General features: G+C 29.8%; 1 protein-coding gene across 3 annotated transcripts in view; it reads left to right on the top strand.

The window, feature by feature from the left end:
* Positions 1–3,977: 3,977 nt before the first annotated feature.
* Positions 3,978–26,310, top strand: part of LOC130677078 (uncharacterized) — a 123,148-nt gene continuing 100,815 nt past the window's right edge. The window contains exons 1-2 of one of the 3 annotated variants that reach the window (XM_057483665.1): positions 4,028–4,092; positions 13,541–13,586. The gene's annotated coding sequence lies outside the window, so the exon portion shown is untranslated. Of the gene's footprint in view, positions 4,093–13,540; positions 13,587–26,310 lie in introns of all 3 variants that reach the window. The other 2 variants (XM_057483664.1, XM_057483666.1) reach the window with 2 other exon arrangements.

The raw sequence follows: 26,310 nt of genomic DNA, 5'->3' as shown, positions 1-26,310 counted from the left end.
AAATACCATTCAAATATACAGCTAAATATTGACTGATGAGCGCACTACCTTTTAACGAATATTTAGCTAAACACGTATTCACTATCGAATACCGAGATTAATTTTACAAGATCCCGATTTTGGATTATATATATACATGTTTACTATTTTAAAGGATCTTACATAAATTATTGCAAAATGTATAGATATTTGCTCAAAACTTTATCTTGAATAATTTTATATATTTTATGCTAATTTTATTTTATCGCAACCTTCAAAGGATTAAGATATTTCTGAAAACTTCTGCCGCGTGTTTATGCAATCTGAAAAATACATTATGCAATACCAAACCTACATGTATGTAATTATTTTAAAGGATCTCATATAAATTTTTAAAAAATATACGTATTTGCTTAAAACTTTATCTTGGAAAAATTTTATAAGATTTATGCTAATTTTGTTTATCGAAACCTTAAAAGAATTAAGATATTCTTTTGAACTTCTGCTGCCTGTTAATGCAATCTGTATAATACATTATGCAATAGCAATCCTTCATGTATGGATTTATTATATTAAAGGATCTAAAATAAATTTTAAAAAAAAATATACGTATTTGCTTAAAAATGTTTTTCATAAACTGCATTGCTGTAATTTGCATTCGTTTATCCGTTAATAGATTTATTCTGAATCAGATAATGGTACTGAAAAACACGTTCCTTATAGTATAGCTTATTATGTCTTATGTAATTACGATTCTTCATTATCAAAGTTCGAGCTCAAACTCTCTTCTGATTGTATTGAATGGTTTATTAAGGAGTTGCAACTAGCATTAAGTTGGAATGATGATAAAAGACGGTTACTTGAAAACTCAATAGATACCCTGTCATGGGGGTACATGGAAACAGATAAATGACGTATAATTATTGATATTAATACTTATGAATTAAAAATTTGTAAAAAAATAGTAATAAAATTTTTGTAAAAATAGTAATAAAATAAATAGCACATTTATATTGTAAAAAAATTTTGTATTTATTTATTTATTAAAGTACAATACATACAAAAAATCATTTTAAAAAGCCTTTGAGTTGTGTCTGATTCGATTGGGAAGATACACGTCAAAAATATATCGATACCCATTCTGATAATCCTCTCTTCTCAAATGTTATTTTACAAGTGATGAATTATTGTAACTATCTCTCTTCATAAATAATTTCAGCTTCACACAGCTCTTCAATAATTGAAATTATCTCATTCGAATGACTAGAGTTGCCAACTGTTTGAGATGCCATCAACAGACGAAGGCAATCTACAAGTTCATTGGGGTCATCTCAATAAATATAATCCACATATTTTGGTTTTTTTGAAACAGTCATAAAGTTAGGTAACCCTTTACCTTTTTTTATTGGTGATCCAACAAAGTCGGCAATATATTTGATATATTTAGAACTCTTATCAACATAAAGACTTCTTTCGGATTCATAATTTTTCTTGTGTGTATTTGTGGAAATGATCAGTTTATGGTACACATCTAAGTCATTTTTAGTAATGGATTTTCTATTTGGATCACTGTTAAACATCAATTCTATAAGCCCCGAAGATATGATTTTGATGATTCACTGAAATAGTATTGTCATCAAATTGGACAGGCGAATTACCAAAAAATAATTGGTTATTTTTTTATAAATACCAAATCTTGTATCTAAGCCTTTAGGATTTTTAACTTCCCGCTGAGAAAATCGACAATTTTCAAAAAATTCGGGAAGTTATTGGTTTCACCCCGATTTTCTAAAACCGGGTTTTTATCATATGTCGACATTTGAAGGTGCTAGGATGCTATTCTGACATTTTCAGAGCGATGTCTGTGTGTGTGTGTGTGTGTGTGTGTGTGTGTGTGTGTGTGTGTGTGTGTGTGTGTGTGTGTGTGTGTGTGTGTGTGTGTGTGTGTGTGTGTGTGTGTGTGTGTGTGTGTGTGTGTGTAAACCTCTCATATCTTTTCGATGAATGAACCGATTTAGATGATTCTTGCGGCATTCGAAAGATATTTTCTGAACTTAGATTTTCAAAATAATTTTAGACCATTGAGTCAAATAAACTCTGAGATATTTAAGAAATACGAAAAAAAAAAAAAATTTTTTTTTCGTTTTTTTTTGGATATTGTGAAAACTGTTGGATCGATCAATTCCAAAATCTAATCAGCTCTAGAACTCGATAAAAGCTTTCGATTGCCACCAAGAACGTCTCAATCAGATAATCCGTTCAAAAGATATCGTCGACGAAAGAAACAGTAGGAAACGGTTTTTTGCAAATATCGTCGAAACGACAAAACCAATCATTCCCAAAATTCTCAGCTCAAGACCTCAATAAAACACGTCGATTGCCACCTCAACCATCAAAATCGGTTAATTCGTTTACGAGATATCGTTGATTAAAAAAATAGTGAAAAACGTTTTTTTCCAGGTATCTACAGAAAAATTGAATCATTCGATTTTAAAATCTAATCAGCTCTAGAACTTAATAAAACGCGTCGATTGCCGCCTCAACCATCAAAATCGGTTAATTCGTTCGTGGGAGAAAGAAATGCTCAAAAACGGTTTTTTTGAAAACAATGGCATACAAAAGTATTTTCGAGCTCGAAAATGTATTCACAATGATGTTTTCAAGCTCAACGAGCTCGAAAACAGCGGAAAGTTTTAGGGCTCGCCCACAGGGTTAACCGATAGACCGATTTATTTCTCTTTTTCTACCACATCAAAAACGTTTCTCATAATTTTTTCGAATTCTTACAACTTTAACAAATATCTACAAAAAACAATGACGATAGGTTGCAATAATTTTGTTCTATTTTTTTTCAAAAAGGACATTTAAGAACAAAAAATAGAAAAAAAAAACGTCCCAATCAGTCGAATTTTGAAAAATTTATAGCTATTCAATATAAAAAAAGCCGTTTTTTTTCAAAAATTTATAAATTTTTTTTAGTTGGGTGAAAAAATTTGAAAAAATTATGAGAAACGTTTTTGATGGGGTAGAAAAAAAAAATAGATTTTCAGGCAAATATAAAGGGGTCGGTTTCAAAAGTGGTCGATTTGGCGTGAAATGCCCCATATACATACATATATAAATTTTTTAACGAATGTTATTTTTGAACTCTACTCAACTAATTATGATAGTTTATGACGAAATTCTTTGAAAAATCGACTATGAGGACAAATACAATCGAAGACTTTGTCGTGAGTACATTTTCAAGCACTTCGAGCTCGAAAATACGTTTGTTTGCCATCGTTCTCGACAAAAACTGTTTTTTAGCATCTCTTTCTCCCACGATATCTCGCGAACGAATAAACCGATTTCGATGGTTGAGGCGGGAATCGACGCGTTTTATTGAGTTTTAGAGTTGATTAAATTTTGGAATTGATCGGATGAGTCCCTTCGAAGATAATCGACGAAAACCGCTTTTAACCATTTCTTTCTGAATCGATTTCTCTTGAACGAATTGACTGATTGAGATGGTTGAGGCGGCAATCGACGCGTTTTATTGGATTCTAGTGCTGATTAGATTTTGGAATTGATCGATTGAGCCATTTCTGAAAAATTTGAAAAAAACCGAAATAAAATTTTTTTTTTTTTATTTCTTTTATATCTTAGAGTCCATTCGGTTGATCGATTTAAAATTTTCAGAAAAGTTGCCGGCCAAAAAACTTTTTTGATTACCACCTCAAACACACACACACACACACACACACACACACACATACATACACTCGGACATCCTTCTAAAAATAGTCAGAATAGCTCCTTAGGACCTCAAAACGTCGACATTTGATGAAAACTCGATTTTCAAAAATCGGGGTAAAACCAATAACTTCCCGAATTTCTGAAAATAATCAATTTTCTTAGCGGGAAGTTAAAAACTTGTATCTCGAGTAATATGTCATCACCCATTAGTTTTTCCTCGCCTCTATTGATCGACGCCTGTGCAGTGACGACTCTGTGTACTTCAGCCTCATACCGGAAATAATAGCTATCCATCCACTATTCTGTGCACTGGGACAATTTCTTGCTCTACTTATACTGTATCAAGTATTAAATTATTTGACCTTTGCATCCAACAAGGTATTTTATTTATTTTTGTAACGAATTTTTGTTCTAAAAGTTTTTGCGATTTTTGCGATTCGTGATTAATTGAACAATTTATACGCTGCCGGATAATTATTGCAAAACAATAACTCTTAATATTTTCAAATTTTCGTAAAAATCGTAATGTTATGTAAAATGCATGTGTCATTAATGAATAAGTTTAGATAATTTGTTTTAAAAAATTATTTAGGCGATATTGAGTGAAGTAGATTCTTAGTAATAAATATATATTAGCAATGAAAATCGAGTAATACTGACATAGAAGTGATGAGATTTTTTCATTTCTTAGTAATATACACCGCCATTTATAGAGACGAAAAGAATATGTCGCAATTTTTCATCAAAGACTACTATAAGTTTTTTGGCTATGCGCATGAATACAGTGTTTACCGTATTGACATATGTGTGAATATGATGGAGATTGTATTCGTATTAATGCAACGAATTGAGCCAACAATGTTAGAATTAAAATAGATATTTTCAACTCCTCGCTAATAAAATTGCAAGTTCAATAACGTTCGGGAAGTTATTGCATTCACACTGATTTTTATAAATCGAGTTTTCATCAAACGCCGACGTTTGAAGTTCCTAGGATGCTATTCTGACATTTTCAGACATAGGCCAGTATTTGTATGTTTGTGCGTGTGTGTTAACGTGGTCCGTGTAAAACATCTATTTTTTATCCACTCCTACTTCGGAATATTGTTGTCGACATGAATAAAAATTTCCTGATTGTTTCAGCTGTCAATGTTAATTATAAGTACTATATATTTGAATTTGAAATTTTCCTATTTAAAATACATACTTTATGCTAATTTCACCCATTAGTAAGAAAATAAAGGATTACATTTGATAATCTTCGCAAAAATTATTGACAAATACTTTATTTACAAGTATAATCAAATCTCTACAACGAATAACTTAAGCGACTCAACTAAGGGGACGTTTTTTCGTAAATAATGAAATATCCTGATCATTGTCACCTGCATTTTTACTCTCAATTCCGTTATTCAGTAAATATCAACTAAAAACCCAAATTGTTATAAAAAAAAAAAAAAAAATCATCTTCAGAACCATTACAAAAGAAAAAAAATGCCATCTGGCAGCCAGAATGAAAGGTAGATTTTTCGAAAATCTTCAGCACCTCCCTGACTTTTTGCTATCTCACGCTTAGTTTAAAACGAAGGCGGCTCTTTTTCATTTTTACAAAGGTTGAATATCAATTTTTCAATCCGATATTCTTAATACGCGATTCAAATATTGTTAATATTAATCACGTATCACTAAAATCTCGGGTTGATAAACTGACTTTGAGTAGACATGGTTAGAAACGAAAATATACACACGTAATAAAATATGTATTGATGGAACCTCACACAATTCATAAAAAATTCGGGATTTATAAATTAATAAAAATGATCAAAAACGGCGCAAGCGAACATTTAGAAACTTCGAAATGAAAACTTAAAAATTAAGCTCAAAGATTTCTCATGGAATTGGTAGAGAATAATGATAGATAAATAAACAAATAGGTAAATAACAATTATAATTTATATTCATTTATTGTTATAATAAATTTGGATACGAGAAAGGTTAAACAGGTATATGACATCGGTATAGAGACACAGTTGACTTGCGCCGCCCCGTTTACATATTTATATATATAGACTTTGAAAATATAAAATAGTGGTAACGCTTACAGATTATCTTGTTTATAACGAAATTAGATTATAATGGTAAATATATAAGTTATCCGGAATCAAAACCCTATTTTATAATTTTCTTGATGATATCCAAACTCTCGCTATCAAATTATTGGAAGAAATAGTCGAAAAATAAAGTTGAAGGTAAATCATTAAAGCTTATCAAACAAGCATTAAGATGCTTTTTACGAAAATTGCTTATCAGTTTTAGTTTTAAAATTATACAAACTTTAACAGTAAATAAGAACTCATTTTTTCAAGAAATCGTGAAAATTTCAAACAGCCATAACTTTTAAACTAATCGACCGATTTAGCTCATCTTCGAAATTGATCAAGATAATCGCCTATAGAATAAATGTAGAAAATTTTATCGGGATCCGATAACAATTAAAGACGTTATCGTGATGACGAGACCAGTTGTAATTATAAGGCGTACAGTTACGTTCGAAACATCAAAACTTATAAACGAAATACTTCGAAAATATAAAATAGTTATAACATTTACAGATTATTTAATTCATAACAAAATGAAAGGCTATTTGGCAGCCGAAATGGAAGTAGATTTTTTATTATTTATGTAATTATTTAAATCCGTAAGATGGACGGTGACGTTTAAAGGTTCATATAAAGCTTATAAAGTCAATTATATTTATGCTTGTCAATTTAGAAAAAATACTTTATGTATACTTTAATGTTGAGATTTTAAAAGTGTTGTACGGCAGTAATCTGAATTGGAGCAGTTCCATGAATTTATTAAAAAGTAGAAGATCGAATGCAACAGCTAAATTTCAATAAATGAATAGGTAATTCTTGTCGAATATAGTAAAACAGTACTGAAATATGAGGCTCATTCGATAAGATGCATAAAAATATTAACGAGATTCAACTATTCTGTGTTACTGAAAAGTTATTAAAAGAGAAAACGAAAATAGAATATTATACTACAAGGGCCGAAAGTTTAATTTTCCGCCCTGCGCGTCCGAGTTTCAACTTTTCGCCTGTGTAGTGTATCCGATTTTTCTTCATAGCCGGTCGAAAGTACTTATTAATTCTACTTTTTTTTAACTTTAAATGCTGATAAGTATGTTTTTGATGCCTGCCCCGACATTTGCGGCACGAGCTAAGCGAGTGCTGCTGGTCGTGGGGACAGGCATTGAATACATTTGAAGAGTCAAGTCTGGTCATATTTTTTAAAAATAATTAAATTCATTATATATGATAACTAATATAATTTGTTAAACTAATGAAAATAAATACATCTTTGATAAAATGAAATTAATTTATTTTTAAAAAATATGACCAGACTTGACTCTAAAAATGTATTTGATGTCTGCCCTTACGACCAGCAGTAAATTTGTTGTGATAGAGTTATTGAATTGACTTTAATAACACTTTCAAATTAAATTAACAGCCCGAGTCAAAATTTGAAATGTGGATTTGCCCTCCATATTCTAAATTACGTTATTGAGGCTGAAATCATGGTTATATGAGGGTATTGAGGGTAAAATCACATTCGAGCAATAAGGCAAGCTATTGAACAGAACTGTAAATCTGACCTTACTTTGGGAGTTTTCTCCGCTTTTACCAAATGTAGGGTAAATTTACAGTCGGCAGAATTAAAAATACCCTCCGAAACCTACTTTTTAATTGTGGAAGAGATCCTTATCGGATCGTCGTTAGTAGGTAAGGGGAACAAAGAGGATGTCAGCTTGTCACGATATTTAAATATCGCGACATCTTCGCATTAGGTCGGAGCAGGGCAACAGATGGCAGCACACGCTGCTCAACACGTCTCACATATCATTATTATTATCATTGCTATTATTATTATTATTTTATGTATTATCTTATTTTATTTACTGTGTCTCTATTATTTGTTTGATTTCCTAGGTAAAAATTGCATCTAACTCAGTAAAATTTACTGAATTTTATAAACGGATACATGGATTTTATATACGCTGAGATAAATAATTGCGTATTTATTTATTTGATTATTATTATTATTATTTTGGTTGGTCGACGCATGCGCGGCAACGCAACAGTTGGTCTCAGTAAATTTATTTATTATAAATACATTTACGGGTTTTATAGATAAATCAATGTGAGATTTATCTATAAAATACATTTATAATTGGCTCTGAAATGTGCGAATGGTCATTTAATGTCGGGAATAGACAAATTACACCAAAAACAAGTCATGCATCATGTTGGTGTTGATGAGTAAATTAACATGCGACAGGTATATTGCTCCATTGGTTGAGGTGAGAAAACATTATAAGATGGCACCGGCCGAGGTGCCGGCATGGGACTCACGTGCTGCCATGGTCAGACGTGGAAAAGCAATTGTAAGAGCAAGGTGTGTTGCTGTTGCCGTAAAATATTTTTTGTTGGGACGCCATTTGGCAATTATTGAAATTTAAAAAGTGTATTGGACACTTGGCAATCGGGGTTGATTTGAGTTGCTGCAATAACTATTGCCAAATTAATAATTTATGCCAATGGAACCTGTGCGCATTTTATATTACAACGAAGACTGTAAGTACCTTTGTGCTTTATACATTGACGTGTAATTTGTTCCCACGTTGGTGGCCATTTGTATATCTCACACGTGTGAGTGAGAGAGAGAGCGCAATACTTATAGTAGAGTTCAACGTATATAAATACCTGCGTACTTGCTTGTCCCAGCGGAAATTTACCCAAAACTTGGAAAGTAATATTTATTATATTTTATTATTGAATAATTATTGGTGACTGTTCATATGGTATGACGGTGAATAATTAATAATATTTACATTTATTAATCATCCTAGTTTTGAGTATTATTGGGAACGTTTTATTTTAGTTGCGGTAGATATTTACAATTAATTAATTATTATCTGGGAACATTTATGATTTAATGCGAAAATATTATTTGGTTTATTTATTATTTTGCGGTAAATATCTACCCATATGTAAATTATTATTTGTGATCATTCCTTATTATTTTACTTAACCAGTGGGTAAAATTTATGTTGAAGTGAACTGTTATTATTTACATTATTGTTTATTATTGTTAATACCCGCTGAAACAATTTTTTGTTATAATTTAAAATATAACGGGTTGTAAATGGCTACCAACCTGGGATCTATTTAATTTTATTGTTTATTTATTGCATACTGTCTCTTTCTTGCTATCCTTTTCCAACACCTGAAACTGCTCTCTGTATTTTTATTATTTCATTTTTCATTTTCATTTCTTATTTATTGTTGATTATATTTTGTTCGTGGGGGAGACGAACTGGCGCCCGATTTGGTTATCTAACCCAGCCTGGGAAGAGCTGTGTGTCCAGTGGGGATCGTGGACACCTCCAAGGGATTTTTTTTGTTTCGTTTATTATTTCATTTTTAGTCTTACCATCGGTGGGCCATAACGGCTATTTTGCACACACCACACTCCGCCGTGGGTTGTGACGAATAGTAAGGAACGTTATAAGCTATAAGATTAAAATGGCTGTCATAATCGTGAATTTTTAAGAAAAAACGTTACAAATGTTTGTAAATTAATTTATAGTATAAAGATAAAACAAGTATAAACAATCACGTTAGCGAAAGATGAAAAAAAATTGATGTCAGAATCGATTCTAACATCAATTTGTATTTCAGTGGAAATTGGTGATCGTATGTTTATAGCTGAACTAATTAATACTGAAGAGCTTGAATAAATTAATTGTATTAAAATAAATTAACAATAAATAATGAATATTTGATCTAAGCCACAATTCTAGATATCTATTTATTTTAATTTATCAAAATTTATTAAATCAAAAAAAATAAATTTGATGAGTCAATTACTTTACTTTATTTGATTAGTTAAGTACTTTTTCTAAAAAGTCAACGTATCTTCATAATTTTTATCTTAACAAAGATTTTTTTGGTTTATAAGAGTGTGGCCAATAGTTTATTTAGACCGTAGTAGACATTTTTTTTTCTTTTTTTCTAACTTTGAAAAAACACTTAAACTATTAATTCAAAACAGTTATTATTAAGAAAATATTTGAATATCGATTGGATAAAATAAATATTCATTTAATCGAAATTTCAAAACCGTCAGGATAATATAAACATTAGGGTGGCGCAAAAAAACCGACTATTTTTAACTTCCCGCTAAGAAAATCGACGATTTTCGAAAAATTGGGAAGTTATTGTTTTCACCCCGATTTGCGAAAATCGAAATTTCATCAGATGTCGACGTTTTGAGGTCCTAGGAAGCTATTCTGACTATTTTCAAAATCATGTCCGAGTGTCTGTGTGTATGTGTGTGTGTGTGTGTGTGTGTGTGTGTGTGTGTGTGTGTGTGTGTGTGTGTGTGTGTGTGTGTGTGTGTGTGTGTGTGTGTGTGTGTGTGTTTGTGTGTGTGTGTGTGTGTGTGTGTGTGTGACTTGTCTATATCTTTTCACTAATGAACCGATTTGGATGGTTAAGGCGGCAATCAAAAGAGCTCGTTGGCCATCAACTTTTCTGAAAATTTCAGATCATTCGATCAAGTAGACTCGAAAATATTGGCGAATTACGGAAAAAAAAATTTTTTTTTTTAGTTTTTTATTGATTTCTCAGATAAGACTCGAACGATCGACTTCAAAATTTGATCAGCTCTAGAACTTAATAAAACACGTTGGTTGCCGCCTCAACCATCAAAATCGGTCAATTCGTTCGTGAGATATCGTGGGAGAAAGAAATGCTAAAAACGGTTTTTTTCAAAAACAATGAGATACAAAAGCATTTTCGAGCTCGAAAATGCATTTACAACAATGTTTTCGAGCTCAAGGAGCTTGAAAACAGCGGGAAGTTTTGGGGCTGGCCCGCAGGGTCAACCGATAGACAGATTTTTTTTTTTTCCATCTCGCATGAAAATTTGTTGGTTTACGATGTTTTAAAAAGCCTCTCCACAAATCAGCTCGATAAAAAATTTTCAAGAGGTCGCTCACGAATTTTGAAAATATCAAAAATGATCGAAATTCGGATTTTTATTAAAAAAATTTTTTTTTTCTTGTGGCAGCAATAGTTTATATTTGTGAAATCATGACTATGCTGAAAATTTCAGCCCAAAATTTGAATATTCAAACGGCGCTCAAAAATTTCGAATATTAACTGATAATATGTAACTATTAGTTTGAATTAGTTTTTATAACTCAATTATTGGCATTTCACTTGAATATAAATTTTGCATAACCAAAAATATACAGAACAGTCTTAAACAATAAAATTTGGTAAGTTTTAAATAAGCGAAAAAACCTACAAATTGGATTAAAAAATAAAAAAGTATGTAAATAACTTATCATTTCTATTTCTCGGGTTGTATTTTCATTCATTGTCATGCAAATTGATGATGAAAAAATCGAGAAGCTTTATTATTAATATTTAAGGGTCGCTCAAAAACGTCCAAGAGACTGCGCTCGGAAACATTCAAACTTCTTGAGCACCGTTTAAATATTTAAATTTTGGGCTGAAATTTTCAGCATAGTCATGATTTTACAAATATAAACTATTGCTGCCACGAGAAAAAAAAAAATTTTTTAATGAAAATCCGAATTTCGATCATTTTCTATATTTTCAAAATTCGTGAGCGACCTCTTAAAAATTTTTTATCGAGCTGATTTGTGGAGAGGCTTCTTAAAACATCGTAAACCAACAAATTTTCATGTGAGATAGATAAAAAAAAAATAGTCGGTTTTTTTGCGCCACCCTAATAAACATATATAAGAAAAAATTCGGGACTTCGAAAAATTCAATGGATTTAAAAGAGTTGAAAAATTTTCTAAGTCTAGAATAATTTTACAATTTTATTTTGGACTTAAAAATATATAATCGACTGACAAAAGTTAAAAAATGTATAAGTCCAACAAAATGCTGTCTTAAATTGAATTTTAAGCAATGGAGGATAGAATCACAGTTCTAAAATCACTTTGAAAATATGATTTTGCCCTCCCAATGCTACTTTGAGGGCATGGAGATCAAAATTACAGTTCAACTGTGAGCGGCAGGCCTGTTAACAAAAGAATTGAGGGTAGCTAGGCTAAAACCATATTTCAGATTTTGACTCGGGAGACGACAAAACAACATTGATAATTATTTATGAAATCCCACTTTTCCCGAGTATTTAAAAATCAAACGTAATGTACTTTAAGGGGAGGGGGGGGGGGTTTAAAGGCGAAAAAGAAGCATATTTTTGTGATTTTTTCCCGGCGAGATGAGTAATATCATTTTATTAAACTTAATCACATATTATTGTACAACTTTTAAAGAATATCAGAAAAAATTTTCAACGAAAAATATTGATTAGTAAGCTGGTGACGTTGAATCTCCGGAGGCGCCTCGAAAAAAAGTTGTTTTGCGGTGAACATCATAACTCGTTACCGGATCATCGGAAAAAAAAAAATCGATATGCATTTTAAAGTTGATGTATTTCTCGAGGTAACCACGAAGAGTTTTTTTTTTTTTTTTTTTTTTTCGATTTTTTGCAGCACTTGGAAGTGAAAAACGCGATTTTAGCTCAAAAAATCGCGGTTAATTTGTTATTAAAAAATAGAAAAAAATGAAAAACAAAAAAAAACTCTTCGTAGTTACCTGTTGATTTATGTGAAGAAGTAATGTTCAAATTTTCAAAGGGATCGGTTCAGTACATTTTGAGTTATGATGTTCACGGACTTTAAAAATAACGTTTTCGGGAAAATCCATTTAAAGTTTTTTATTCGTGAAAATTTGAAATAAACTATCAATCAAAGAATATGAATTTTTATACTTATCTTGAGTCATCAGTTTACATCCTTTGAAAGACACACTGCCGGAGAAAGGGATTCGGAAGAACAAAGAAAATTGCAGCTGATTTCTACTAGGAGTATGTAGGGGCAGGTCGGGCAGGTATAAAAATCAGGTATCCCGGCCGGTCATTTGAAACGCCGTAACTCCGTTAGTTTTACTCGTATTGATTTAAAATTTGTACACAATATTCTTGACATATTGTTCATTCAGAAAAAAAATTAAAAAAAAATTTTTTTTTAAATAATTCTAAAACCCTACCCCCCCTTAAATTTAAATTAAGGGCCTCAACTTGCAGGGAATTTTTTTTAATGCTTACAACAATATTCTAATGTGGAAGTGAAAATGAAAAATAGTTATTCCAAAGGGACCACCCGAGTATGTGTGTGTGTGTGTGTGTAACTTTCTCAAAAACGACTCGATAAATCAATTTAAAAATCTGATCAGCTCTAGAACTCAATAAAACGCGGTCATTGCCACCCCCTCAGTCGGTTTACTCGTTCGAGAAGTATCGTCGGGGAAAGAAATGTTAAAAAGAAGTTTTTCGCGAATATCTGGAAAACAACTGCACTTATCATTCTCGAAATTTAAGTAGCTCAAAAACTTAACGAAATGCGCTGATTACGACATTAATCATCAAAATTCGTCAATTAGTTGAAAAAATATCGAAGACGAAGAGTTGAAAAAATAACTTGTTATGTCATTTTTCCCGGCTAAATCATGATATAATATACTAAAATGAGTTTGAGTTTGAAAAGATCATAAGAAAACAATCGCAACTAAACGTATTTTCGAGCTTGAAGAGCTCGAAAGTCTATTCACAATAATGTTTATAAGCCCAAGGAGCTATGATAAAAATGATACAAATTTTTAATAAATATGAAATTGTACAACTGCATCAAATGGTTTAATCGTTCCCTTTGCAGGGGCAATTGAACCAAGAGTATCATCACTTTTAAAACTTCTGTTAACGTAAGTATTTTTTTTTCTTGGTTGAGTTGGCTTTTTTTTACTTTCATTCAAGATGCGTGCACATATCAGATGCTCACAGCGCGGTTCAATCTTTCCTGAGAGTAGTGGTTTCATTGTCCCCATATGATTTTATTGAAATAATTCGTATAAAAAAAATTATTCAAGAACTATTTTGCTAGAAGTAAATTTAGAAATTTATCACCAATATATGTCAGACGATTTGACGAAAAAAATTTCGAGAATACATTAGAAAATTACAAAACAATTAAGCAATTTGTCAAGAGCTGATAAAAAAGTTGAGATGCCGAAGAACACATGAACTTGAATTTTTCAAAATTAAATCTTCAAAATAGTTTCAAACCTTGGTCAGATTAAAAATTAGTGTCTTAAAACATCATTCGAATAGGACGACTCATTTTTTTATATTTTCCGATTTTTTGAGCTTACTGGTTTAATTGCCCCTTCGTAAAATTGAACTCCTTTTCCCCTACAACTGTTTCCCAACTCACGACACTCGAAAACATTATTTATTAATGCATGTTCAAGTTCTTCGAACTCGAAAAGAGTTAAATTTCGTATAAATCTTCGAGAATTTAAGAAGTTAGAAAGAACCAATGAGGATTTTTTTTGTAACATTTTGCTCGGGATTATGCTTAAATAATTAAATGTTTTTGAACAAAAATTAACAGAAACGAGCAACTTGCAGTCTCTACGTGACTGCCCACATATCACTACTAAATTTATAAAATACGCAAAAAAAGGATTCCTTGCAGCAACAAATTTTAATTTACACCAAGAAATTTTATGCATTATGAATTGAATACGAGAATTGTCTTCGGGCGAGAAAAGATTTTTTTGATCAAGAAAAAATTCCTTGCACCCAGTAATTTTTTCTAGTCTTAAATAAATTTTTGTTTTCAATTCACAATGCAAAACTTTCTTGGAGTAAGTAAAAATTTTCTTTAGGCGAGTAAAGATTTTTTGTGTCAATGAATCCTATTTTTTCTATGCACACTTTTTTGGCTTTAAGAAGCTTTCTAAAACCAGAAGTAATATAGATGATCACAAAGAGTTAGGGTAAGTGTGGGAATTACCGGGGGTGTAAGTATTACTGGGGATTTTTTTCATTCAATTACCCTGGCGGTTTCAGCGCCACGGTGACCTTACAGTAAAAACACCGTTAAAACACCGTGGAACGACTGTGAAAACGTGGTTGTAATGCAGTGAAATCAAAGTATTTTTGTAATGCAGTGAATCACGGTATTTTTTGTGCAGTCACGCCACTGTATTCCGACCGCGTTTCCATTGCACTTAAAGAGTGTTTCCACGGTGTTTCGATTGTAAGGTCACAGTAATCTCACGGTGGTTTTACGGTGAAACCACCGTAAAACTACGGTGGCTCCACAGTGGTTTTCAGCGATATCCACGGTGAGTTTACAATGGCTTTCCGATGGCTTGACAGTTTTTTAACCGTGAATTCACCGTATTTCCACAGTGAGTGCATCGTTCCATGGTGTGTCCATAAATTTTATAGCGAAAAAAAAAAAAAAAAATTACCGCTGGCTCGGAGAATCGATCCCAGCGCCTTCGCATTCAAAGTCTGATCTGCTATCCACTGTGCCAAATCACACACTTGAGTGTATGGATTGATTGAATTTATATAAGCACAAATGAACTTTAGAAAATTAAAGATATCTAATAAATGATTGATTTTCTGATTTGTATTACATTCAATTATATAATTGTTTATAGCGTAACGAGACCAATAGCGGTATACCCACTAGTAGCGGGGCAATAAATACTTTTTTTGGTAAATTATGTAAATGAGAAGTTAAAATTTTTCAAACTTAACCATACAATATTTTAAATTTGAAATCTAAGTTTTTCATAACTAAATTCATTATTCAAACATCGAAATGTCGTTAACTATCTCACTAATGATCTTATTAGCTTATTTTCAAAAATTTTAAAAAAGTTTGCGTACTTTACAACATTTATGAATGCGGTAAATTGAAAAATTTCATAGACTTTATAAGATTTATGAATCATTGTAAAATCATTTTTTTCGAATAATGTTACATTATTTAGTCGTATAGAAAGTATATTACAAAATATAATGATTCACAAACCTGCGCGGCATATTTACTCAGAAATCGCTATTAAATAGAATTTGCTAGAACTCAATTATATAAAATTTTGCATAATTGAATAAAAAAAAAATTCACTTTGGGACTAGAAAAATTTTTTGACGCAATAACATTTTGTTTTCGCCTAAAAAAATTTTTTTTTGAATTCAGAAAATTCTTTCTCGCCACAAAAAAATTTTTGTTTTCAATTCATTATGCTTAAATTTCTTTAGGGCAAGTCAAAATTTTCTTGGAGTGAGTGCAACTTTTTGGCGCCAAGAAATTCCTTTTTTCTGTGTACTCATATTGATAAGATAACTTAAAATGATAAGCTTTGTTCATTTTAATAATTTAACAATACACTTTAGAAAAGATACTTATCAAAAATACTGAGAAAATAAGAAAATATGATTGACAGAGATTTGGAAACTATAAGAAAAAAATATATCAATGGTGAAGAAACCATGAAATCATCGTGAAAACAACGAGAAAATACCGAACTACCACAGAAAAAACGCTGAAAAATCCACGCGAAAATACTGTGAGGCCATCGTGGGACCACCGTGAGCTCACCGTGGAAATTACTGCCAACCACTGTGAAACCACTATGAAAACACTGGAAATTCACTGTCGGAACAATGTGAACTCGCTTTCGAAACACCCTTAAACCACCGTAAAAACACAGTGTGGACCCGGTCGGTACATAGTAGCGTGACTGCACAGAAACCACCGTAAATTCACCGTCGAATCTCCGCCGCTTCACTGTCAGAACACGGAAGACGTGTTTTCACGGTAAAAACACCGTGATTCGACCGTGTTTTCACCGTCGCGGTGAAACCGCTAGGGTATAAATGAATGATACATAATTTTTTGTAATTTGAAAAAAATCTAGCAATACATTTAATATTTCGAAAATGTAATTAACAAACAATCCGGTATGAAATGTAACTACTATAGTTTATCATTAATTATCGAAAACCGATTGATCGTTTTAAGAGATAATATATAATAAGATTATTAAAAGAAGCGATTAAAAACGATTTGTAATAGTCTACTTTTCCTGCTACAAAGCTTTGTGGCGAAAAATTGGCATACGAAATGAAAAATTGAATTAAATGGAGAAAAATCTGACGAATCTTACGGTACAAAAACCTAGCAAAAAAAGTCGTAATTTTTTTTGTTATTAACAAAAACGTTTTGCAAGTGCAGCCTCAGTCGACTTTAACGGAATACTGGATAAAGATTTTTCTCATGCAGTTAATTAAATGTACAATATATGATAATTCATTCTTTTCTGAATCGTTTGGTCACAAAGTTTATACGAAAATGTTAATTATTAATTAGGAATATAATTGTTTGATTTTATCATCACAAAAAAATATTAGCCTAACAGCTGCTTTAGGTACCGACGTGGTCAGGGCATATCCATAGTAAGGAGAAGTTGCGCGCGTTGCCATTAGTTATTTGAAATTCCAATTTTAAATAATTAGGAAATTAATAATTTTTGTGAAATTATAAGTTTTTTTAAATATTACTACAGTATATTTTAATATTTTTATCAATTGTAATAAAGAATTCTCATTAATTACTCGAATTTATAATATTAAAATGAATAATTGCCTGATATAAAATTATTCACGCGCTTGGAATTTAAATAACTCATGGCGACGCGCGCAACTTCTCCTTACTTTGGATAGGCGCAGACCACGTCGATACATGAGGCAGCTGTTAGGCTAGTATTTTTTTTGTATTGATAAAATTAAATAAATTATTTTCATAATTAATAATTAACATTTTCGTATAAACTTTGTGACCAAACGATCCAGAAAAGAATAAATTATTATATTTTGTACATTTAATTAACTGCATGAGAAAAATCTTCATCGAGTATTCCGTTAAAGTCGACTGAGGCTTTACTTGCAAAACGTTTTTGTTAATAACAAAAAAAATTAAAACTTTTTTTACCAGGTTTTTGTACCGTGAGATTCGTCAGGTTTTTCTCTATGGTATTCAATTTTTTATTTGCGTATGGCAATTTTACGCCACGAAGCTTCATAGTAGGGAAAGAAGACTATAATTTTAGTAGTAGGGACAGGATCCTGCGAGACATGTCTAGCCCCCACCATGTGGCCCTTGGCGCAAGGGTTTCCCCGTCCGGGGGGTGGAACCGAGGAAATTCCCTAGTGGTGGGGATGTTACTAAAATATGAATAATGAAAAATTATTTTTACGTGATAATAATAAAACCTTAACGAGTTATAAGAATGATACTACTGATAATTAATAATGATAGATAATAATAATGCTAATAATTAATAATACTATAAAATAATAATAATAATAATAATAATTAATAATCCTAGGTAGTAATCAATAATACTAGGTAATAATAATAATAATTATAATAATAATAATAATAATAATAATAATAATGATAATAATAATAATAATAATACTAGTAAAAATAATTTTTTGTTAAAGGAATCACGGCTTTACTGGTCTTGTTTATTGACTTGTTAGATTAGATTCATCGTATTAATAAATACATGTGGACTAATATTATTAGTACGCACTGTAATAAAATACATTTATCGAATAAAATCAAAATCTTGAATTTACTATGTTTTAAAAAATGGTTTCGCCCCGAATACACTTGCTGGGCTCATCAGTAAAGTTGATGCAATTATATTCTACTTTAGACCGTATAAATGATGTTAATTTTGAAAAAAAATGTAGAAATTAAAAATTTAAAAAATTTTTTGGAAAAAAAATGGAATGAAAAATTGAAAAAAAAGATCATATTTTGTTTAATGAAGAATTTTTTATATGATGATGTTAAAGCAAGGATTCCAAATTTGCTGTCATATTTTGAAAAAATTCTATATGATTTATATAGCCTAGTATTATTTTATTTTATGTGCACTGCAAATCCCAGTGTTTTGTTTTAAAACACTTTAAGCATTTAAATACTTGTAGTCACTTACTAAACACTTTTTAGTGTTTAAAGTGTAGTAAACACTTTAAACGTTTAATTTTAACACACATAAAATGTTTTAGATAATAAGGCACTTAAAGTGTTTAGGCATCAATACACACTTTAAGTGTTTAGTGTCATTAATTAATAATATAAATATTTTTAAAATAAAAATAATAATTTTTCCATTGAAGTACAATCAATCAAATTTTTATAATAATATTTCTAATATTAAAAATAATAGTTGCCTTTGAATAAAAGTCGTTATTGATTGTTGTCATATCCTGGAATAATATTCCTATTATCAGAAGATTCAGATAATTATTGCATCACACATTCAGCATAAAAGTAGAAATAGAATTAAGTATAAATTAAAAATATATTTGTATTTTTGTCCAAAAAAAAGCTCTAAAAGATGTTTATACTTGAAGAAAATTAGAAACCATAGAAGTAACTTCAAAATAACTGGTTATTCATTGAGTTATAAAAATTATTCAGAATCTGAAAATATACAGTATAATACAAATAATTAATTGCAATAAAATAACAAAAGAATTAGAAAAAGATCGTCAACAAATTTAATAAAAAAATTAGTTAAAATTTGAAAATTAAATAAATAAAGATTCATTTTCTTCCATTAAGTGTAACATAAATTTTATAATATTGTTCGAATGTCATTTTTTAATTATGTCCATATTACTGCCATAGCATCTTCCAATCGTGACAGTCCTTACAAATTTCTTCATTTGTTTTATCCATCGTAAGAACTGGAATAAAAATTGAATAGTACCATTAATAGTCATAAAATCTACAATAACAGAATCTTAGGTTGATGAGCAAATTTTATTGTAGAGAAATTAATATTAGAAGTTAATAATTTAATTAAATATTTAATTTTCATTATTATTTAATATTTAATTATTTATAAAAAATATTAAATTTAGAGAATAATCAATACATATTATATATGTACTTTATACAAAATATTATTAGATTATTAATTTTAAATATTTATTATTTTAATTTAATATTCGATTGTAATTTTTACCACAAATTTTGTGTTAAATTTATTGATTTATTTTTTAAATATTTATTTATTTATTTATTTTTCCTTAAGGCCATTCTCCAAGGGTGCCCCCCACTTTTCTGTAAAAAAAAGTGGCGCCACCTGGTGGCGAGCGCCCGAACTAAAAAACTTACTAACGCTAAAAAATTTTAAAATTAAATTAAAATTATAAAAAAAAATAAAACATATAAATTTATAATTTTTAAATAAATAAAAAAATACAGATTTTATTTTAAAATCATAAGTTATGATAAAAATCTCCTAAAACGTGAAATTGAGAAATTAAATTTTAAATGACCTTGAACTGTCAATGTCGTATTTATTTTACAAAGGATATTACAAATTAATGAAAACATTAATCAAAAAAACGGCAACGTACTCGTAATTTTACAGATATGTAGAATATTTAAAAAATAATTCACAGTAATTATAAATTGTCTGCTAAGCGTAATATCTTGAATAAATTTCAGCGTGAAATTCATCATCTAGTTATTTTTTATTTTGACAGATGTAAACATCAGGTCTGTACTCTATTTGGGGCGCATGAAGGGCGCTTGAATATAGTCACGGGAAAAATTAAATTTGAAACAATATTTATTTTTTTTCAGAAATAATATATAGAATAATGTATGCCTGTATATGAAGTATATATATATATATATAAATATTTATGAATTCATAAATGGTCATATATACGCACATCAATCTTCGTATATAATTATGATATTATTCATCATGTAAATATTAATTTGTATCATTTGATCATGTCTGGCTAGTGCATTATATCTGGAGCCATACATGAAGCTACGCATAGGTTTATACATGATTACATGTGATCAGATCTGACTAATTATGAACCCGTGTGCAATTAGATATAGGTATGTATACTAGACCGGTTCAAAAAAATCGACTATTTTTTTTTTTTCAAAACCCGCAGTGAAATATCTTCCTAGTCATAAAAAAAGAAGCCTGCGGAAACGGGAGCTCTTAATATCAATTTTGAAAGGTCGCTCATCGTAAATTTCTATTTTACGTTTAAATAACACGGAAAAAAAAACTTTTTTAGTTTGAAATTTTTCACCTCGGCAATGGCTTATTGTACAAATAAGCCCAGCATATATTTTGTAGGGAATTGAACGCTCTACAAAAAAAGTTTCTTATCATTTTTCGACAAATCCATCTGTTCAAAAGTTATTGGAGCTCGAAGTCAAGTCAGAGTAAATTTTGATGTCTTTTTACTTTTCCGGCAAAACTATCATACTTATTATAAAATGTCATTAAATCATTTTTGTAGACAATTTTATTTTCTATAAATTATCATTGATAAATTTTTTTCAAATTCCACATTGTTTTCTAGTTATTTCCATTTCAATGCCAAGCTCCTAAAAAAATAGTGTTCTGATCGAATTTAAGAGCTTGGCACTAAAACGAAAATAATTAGAAAACAATGCAGAATTTAAAAAAAATTTATTAATGATAATTTATAGAAAATAAAATTGTCTACAAAAATAATTCAATGACATTTTATAATAAGTATGATAGTTTTGCCGGAAAAGTAAAAAGATATCAAAATTTACTCTGACTTGACTTCGAGCTCCGATAACTTTTGAACAGATGGATTTGTCGAAAAATGATAAGAAACTTTTTTTGTAGAGCGTTCAATTCCCTACAAAAATATATGCTGGGCTTATTTGTACAATAAGCCATTGCCGAGGTGAAAAATTTCAAACTAAAAAAGTTTTTTTTTCCATGTTATTTAAACGTAAAATAGAAATTTACGATGAGCGACCTTTCAAAATTGATATTGAGAGCTCCCGTTTCTGCAGGCTTCTTTTTTTATGACTAGGAAGATATTTCACTGCGGGTTTTGAAAAAAAAAAATAGTCGATTTTTTTGAACCGGTCTAATGTATACATATAATTAGGTTCGATCAGGCATGACCGACATAAACTCGAATATACGTATGTATATGAACTTGAATAGTTCAAAAATTTTTTTTTTTTTTTGGCTCCAATTTTTCTTTAGACTACCTTTGTTTGGTCTGAATGACCTTGAAATGTTCAAAAGGGTTTTTTTTTCGTCAAAGATAGTACTTTTTGGAATTAAAATTTTTTTTTTTTTTAACCTCTTGGTGGAATAATTATTCCAAGATTGGTTTCTGGAGTTTTTCGAAATGGTATAAAAAATGAGAAAATCCAACATCACTGCAAGAAATCCCTGTGCGGTTATTTTTTATAAACGATTTCTATACTACGGTCGTGTAAATAAGCTGCTCGAAATTAAGTTTATTCAGATCAATTTATTTACGCGGTCGTGGTGTAAAAATATTCCCTGATTAAACAAAAGTATTTGAAAGGATTAAAAAAATTTATATCCTTATGAATGCTATCGAATCCTGAAAATATGATTCAGAAGGACTTAACATGATTCAAATTTTTTAATTCTGTTAAATACTATTTAATCCTGAAAACATGATTTAACAGGATTTGAAATGATTTAAACTGTCAAATACTTTTAAATACTTTTTAATCCTAAAAATATGATTCAGGATTAAAAAGTATTCAATAGCATTAAAAATTTCAAATACTGATTAAATTCGTTTATATCCTAAAAAGATAACGGAATGAAAACATTATTTCAGGATTAAAAAGTATTCGGTAGTATAAAAAATTTTAAATACTGGTGAAATTCTTCTATATCCTAAAAAGGTTATGAAATAAAAATATTATTTCAGGATTAAAAAGTATTCGGTAGCATTAGAAATTTCAAATACTGGTTAAATTCATTTAAATCCTAAAAAGATAACGAAATATAAAAATTATTTCAGGATTAAAAAGTATTCGGTAGTATTAGAAATTTCAAATGCTAGTTGAATCCTTTTATATCCTAAAAAGATATTAAAATAAAAACTTTATTTCAGGATTAAAAAGTATTCGATAGCATTAGAAATTTTAAATGCTAGTTGAATCCTTTTATATCCTAAAAAGATAACGAAATAAAAATATTATTTCAGGATTAAAAAGTATTCGGTAGCATTGGAAATTTTAAATGCTAGTTGAATCCTTTTATATCCTAAAAAGATAACGAAATAAAAATATTATTTCAGGATTAAAAAGTATTTAATAGCATTAGAAATTTTAAATGCTAGTTGAATCCTTTTATATCCTAAAAAGATAACGAAATAAAAATATTATTTCAGGATTAAAAAGTATTCGGTAGCATTAGAAATTTTAAATGCTAGTTGAATCCTTTCAAATCCTTCTACTCCTTTCGATTATTTTAGTATTAAAAAGTATTTAATATGATTAATCGTGAATTTTAAAAAAGGATTTACAGTATTTAGAAGGATTTGAAAGTATTAAAATTTTAATCCTTTTTAATCCTGTCAAATACATTTTTTTAATCAGGGTTTTTTTTGTTTATAAAAAATAGACGCACCAAGATTTCTTCCGGTAATGTTGGATTTTTTCATTTTTTATATCATTTCGAAGAACACCACAGATCAATCTTGGACTAATTTTTCCACTAAGAGATTGCAAAAAAAAAAATTCTTATTTTAAAAACTAATATCCTTGACGAAAAAAAAACCCCTCTGAAAATTTTAAGGTCATTTAGAACAGACAAAGGTAGTCTAAAAAAAAATTTGAGCCAAAAATAAAAGTATTTGATTTATTTAATTTTGAACGTTTCCAAATTTTGCAACTTTTTGATTTTTAAAAATTCGTTTTTTAAATACACGGGTAACAAATATTAAGAGATATAAAAGAAATTCTAAATTTTTGAGTGATTTTCAACATGCTGTAACTCGGTAAAAAATGGTTGTAGAAAAAAATTTTTTTTTGTTAAATGCCCAGTATATAACACATATTAGTGTGTCGAAAAACAACAATTTTTTTTTGTTTCTTACAGGCACCACCAAAAATCGATAGTATACAACAAAATAAAAGTTCTGTCTGAAGATTAGCTCTTAAATACAAGTTCTAGACGAAGCTCATTGCAATTTTTGATTTCCCATTTAATTAACATGGGAAAAAAAAATTTTTTTTTTGTTTAAAATTTTTGAACTCGGCTATGGCTCATTGTATAGATAAGCCCAGCATACATTTTTGTTGGGAATTTAACGCCCTATAAAAAACGTCTCTTTTCGATTTATTTATAAATCCGGCTATTTAAAAGTTATTGGAAGTCAAATTCGAGTTAGTTTCTAGAACTTTTTACTTTTCTGGCGGAACTATCGGATTTATCATAAAATGTCTTAATGTCTTTTTTATAGACAAGTTTATTTCCTACAAATTGTGTCCGATAAATTTTTTTTAGATACCACATAATTTTCTAGTTATTTCGGTTTTAATGTTAAGTTCCTTAAAAAATAGTGCTCTAATCGATTTTAAGAGCTTGGCATTAAAATGGAAATCGCTAGAAAACAATGCGGAATTTTAAAATAATTTGTCAGAGATAATTTGTAGGGAATAAAATTGTATATAAATTTGAGATTTTAACTAGAACAATTTATCACTTAAAAAGCTTTCAATATTTTGATTTATTGAAATTTAGTGCGCAGTTTCTATGTTTCTTACCCTTCAACATTTGAGTTTTTACGATTTGATCGGATGAATAGTTTTTATTTTAGAGCAGCATGTTTACGCGGTCGTGGTATTAAAGTATGTTATTTGTTGTTTATAAAAAATAACCGCACAGGGTTTGCTTCCGGTATTGTTGGATTTTCTCTTTATATACACTAATGCAAAAAATGTCAAAAAAAAAAATTGAAACTTGTTTTTTTTGTGTTCGAAAATTTTTTTTTGACATTTTTAGGAAATTTTTTATTTTTTTTTGTCATTTCCTTGCATTTGCTGAGTCACCAACGCAAAAATTTGAGAAAAGTCGAAAAAAATAATTTTTTCATTTTGATTATGATTACACAATTAACGGGAACAAAACTTGTTCCTTTAATTGTTTAGCAAAACTTTGACCGATGATTCCCAAATAACGGTTCGATAGATCAATTTAAAAATTTACAGGGGTCTTGAGGGTACATTAAGCTAAAAAAGTCCATGGCAACATTATTTTTTTTATCGATATTTGCAGAGTACCGGTTGATTTACTTAAAAACCAAAAAAAAGTCATTTTTTTGTACTTACTTGTAATGGATGTTAAATGTAAAAAAAAATTTTTTTTTCAAAAAATGATGACAGGGTCTTGTAGGGAATTTATTCAAGTTTTTAACACCGCCCTTAAACTTTCTGTGCAATCATTGGTACCTCAAATATCGAAGATTAAAGCCAAAAGGATCATTTTTTGTTTGATATCTTTGCGACAAATCGTCCTACGAGGTTAAAAAAAAACAAATTGAAGCTGAATAAATTTGCTAAACGAGCTATGCATTCGTTTAGTTGAAAGAATTTTTCCGCGGTCCGTGGGCTCTTCGGAAAAAAAAAAAAAATTAGAAAATTTTTGTCTCGCGATATTTCTCATGTTTGCGCAATAACCGGAGCTTTTAAAAAATTTTTAAAAAATGCACCAAAACTAGAGATTTTAAGCTGTAAAATACTTTTTTTAAAATCTCGATACGATTATTTTTCACCAAGTTACAACCTTCCAAAAATCACTAAAAAATTCATAAAATTTTTCTGCTCCTTTAATTTTTTGCATTAGTGTATATCATTCCCAACAGCTGTACAAATGAATCTTGGACTAATTATGTGATTGAATTATTGCGAAAAAAAACATCTCTAAAAGTAATACTCGTAATGCAGATCACATTCCGGATCTAATTAAAATTTTCTTATTTTTATTATCAATTTATTAGTTTTTAAAAAAATTATTACTAATAAGGTAACCCTAATAAGGATTTGATGAGGATATCCTGGTAAGGACCTGATAAGATAATACTGATAAAGGCTTCATGGGATAAAATGATAGCCACCTTAACCATAAGTTAACCACAAGCTACTGCCGTATTCTGAAGGCAATTTAAAGTAAAATATTGAAGAGCAAGCAGTTAACTTAAAGTTTACAGTAGATTGTTTGTTAACTTGAATTTAATTTGACTACAAGTGTTACTGTCAGACAATGACGTTAAGTTGATTGAAAGTTTTGCTTCTAAATTGACAGCAAGTTCTTCTGTCAAATTTCATTCAGATGATGGCAATTGATTTGCATCAACCTGCACGCAAGTATTATACAGCCAAGGCTTGCCAGAAACTTGTCGTTAAGTTAGCCGTAAGTGCTTCACCGCAGCACTTGATATGCAATTGTATTTAGAGTGTGGCTATCAGAGTAGCCAGTACAGATTCGGTTTAGGTGGAAAGCTCCAGTGTGATCAATAAAACTCTAATTTTACCGATCACTGGATCTTCATCCCGCGCCTAACGGTCAGAGACCTCTGTTCGAACCCGACGCGTGGCTAAGCGGTCACCCAGCCAAATAGTTATCATGCTCGATGCTACTTAACTTTGGTGATCACCCGAGCCACACGCGTGCCGAACGGCTATCTCAGTCACAACTTAAAAAATGTTTTTTTCGGATAACTTGTAACGTACTTAATGGGTTGATTCCA

This window comes from Microplitis mediator, chromosome 11, assembly GCF_029852145.1.
Source record: "Microplitis mediator isolate UGA2020A chromosome 11, iyMicMedi2.1, whole genome shotgun sequence".
Lineage (NCBI taxonomy): Eukaryota > Metazoa > Arthropoda > Insecta > Hymenoptera > Braconidae > Microplitis > Microplitis mediator.
This window is presented reverse-complemented; position numbering and strand designations above follow the sequence as displayed.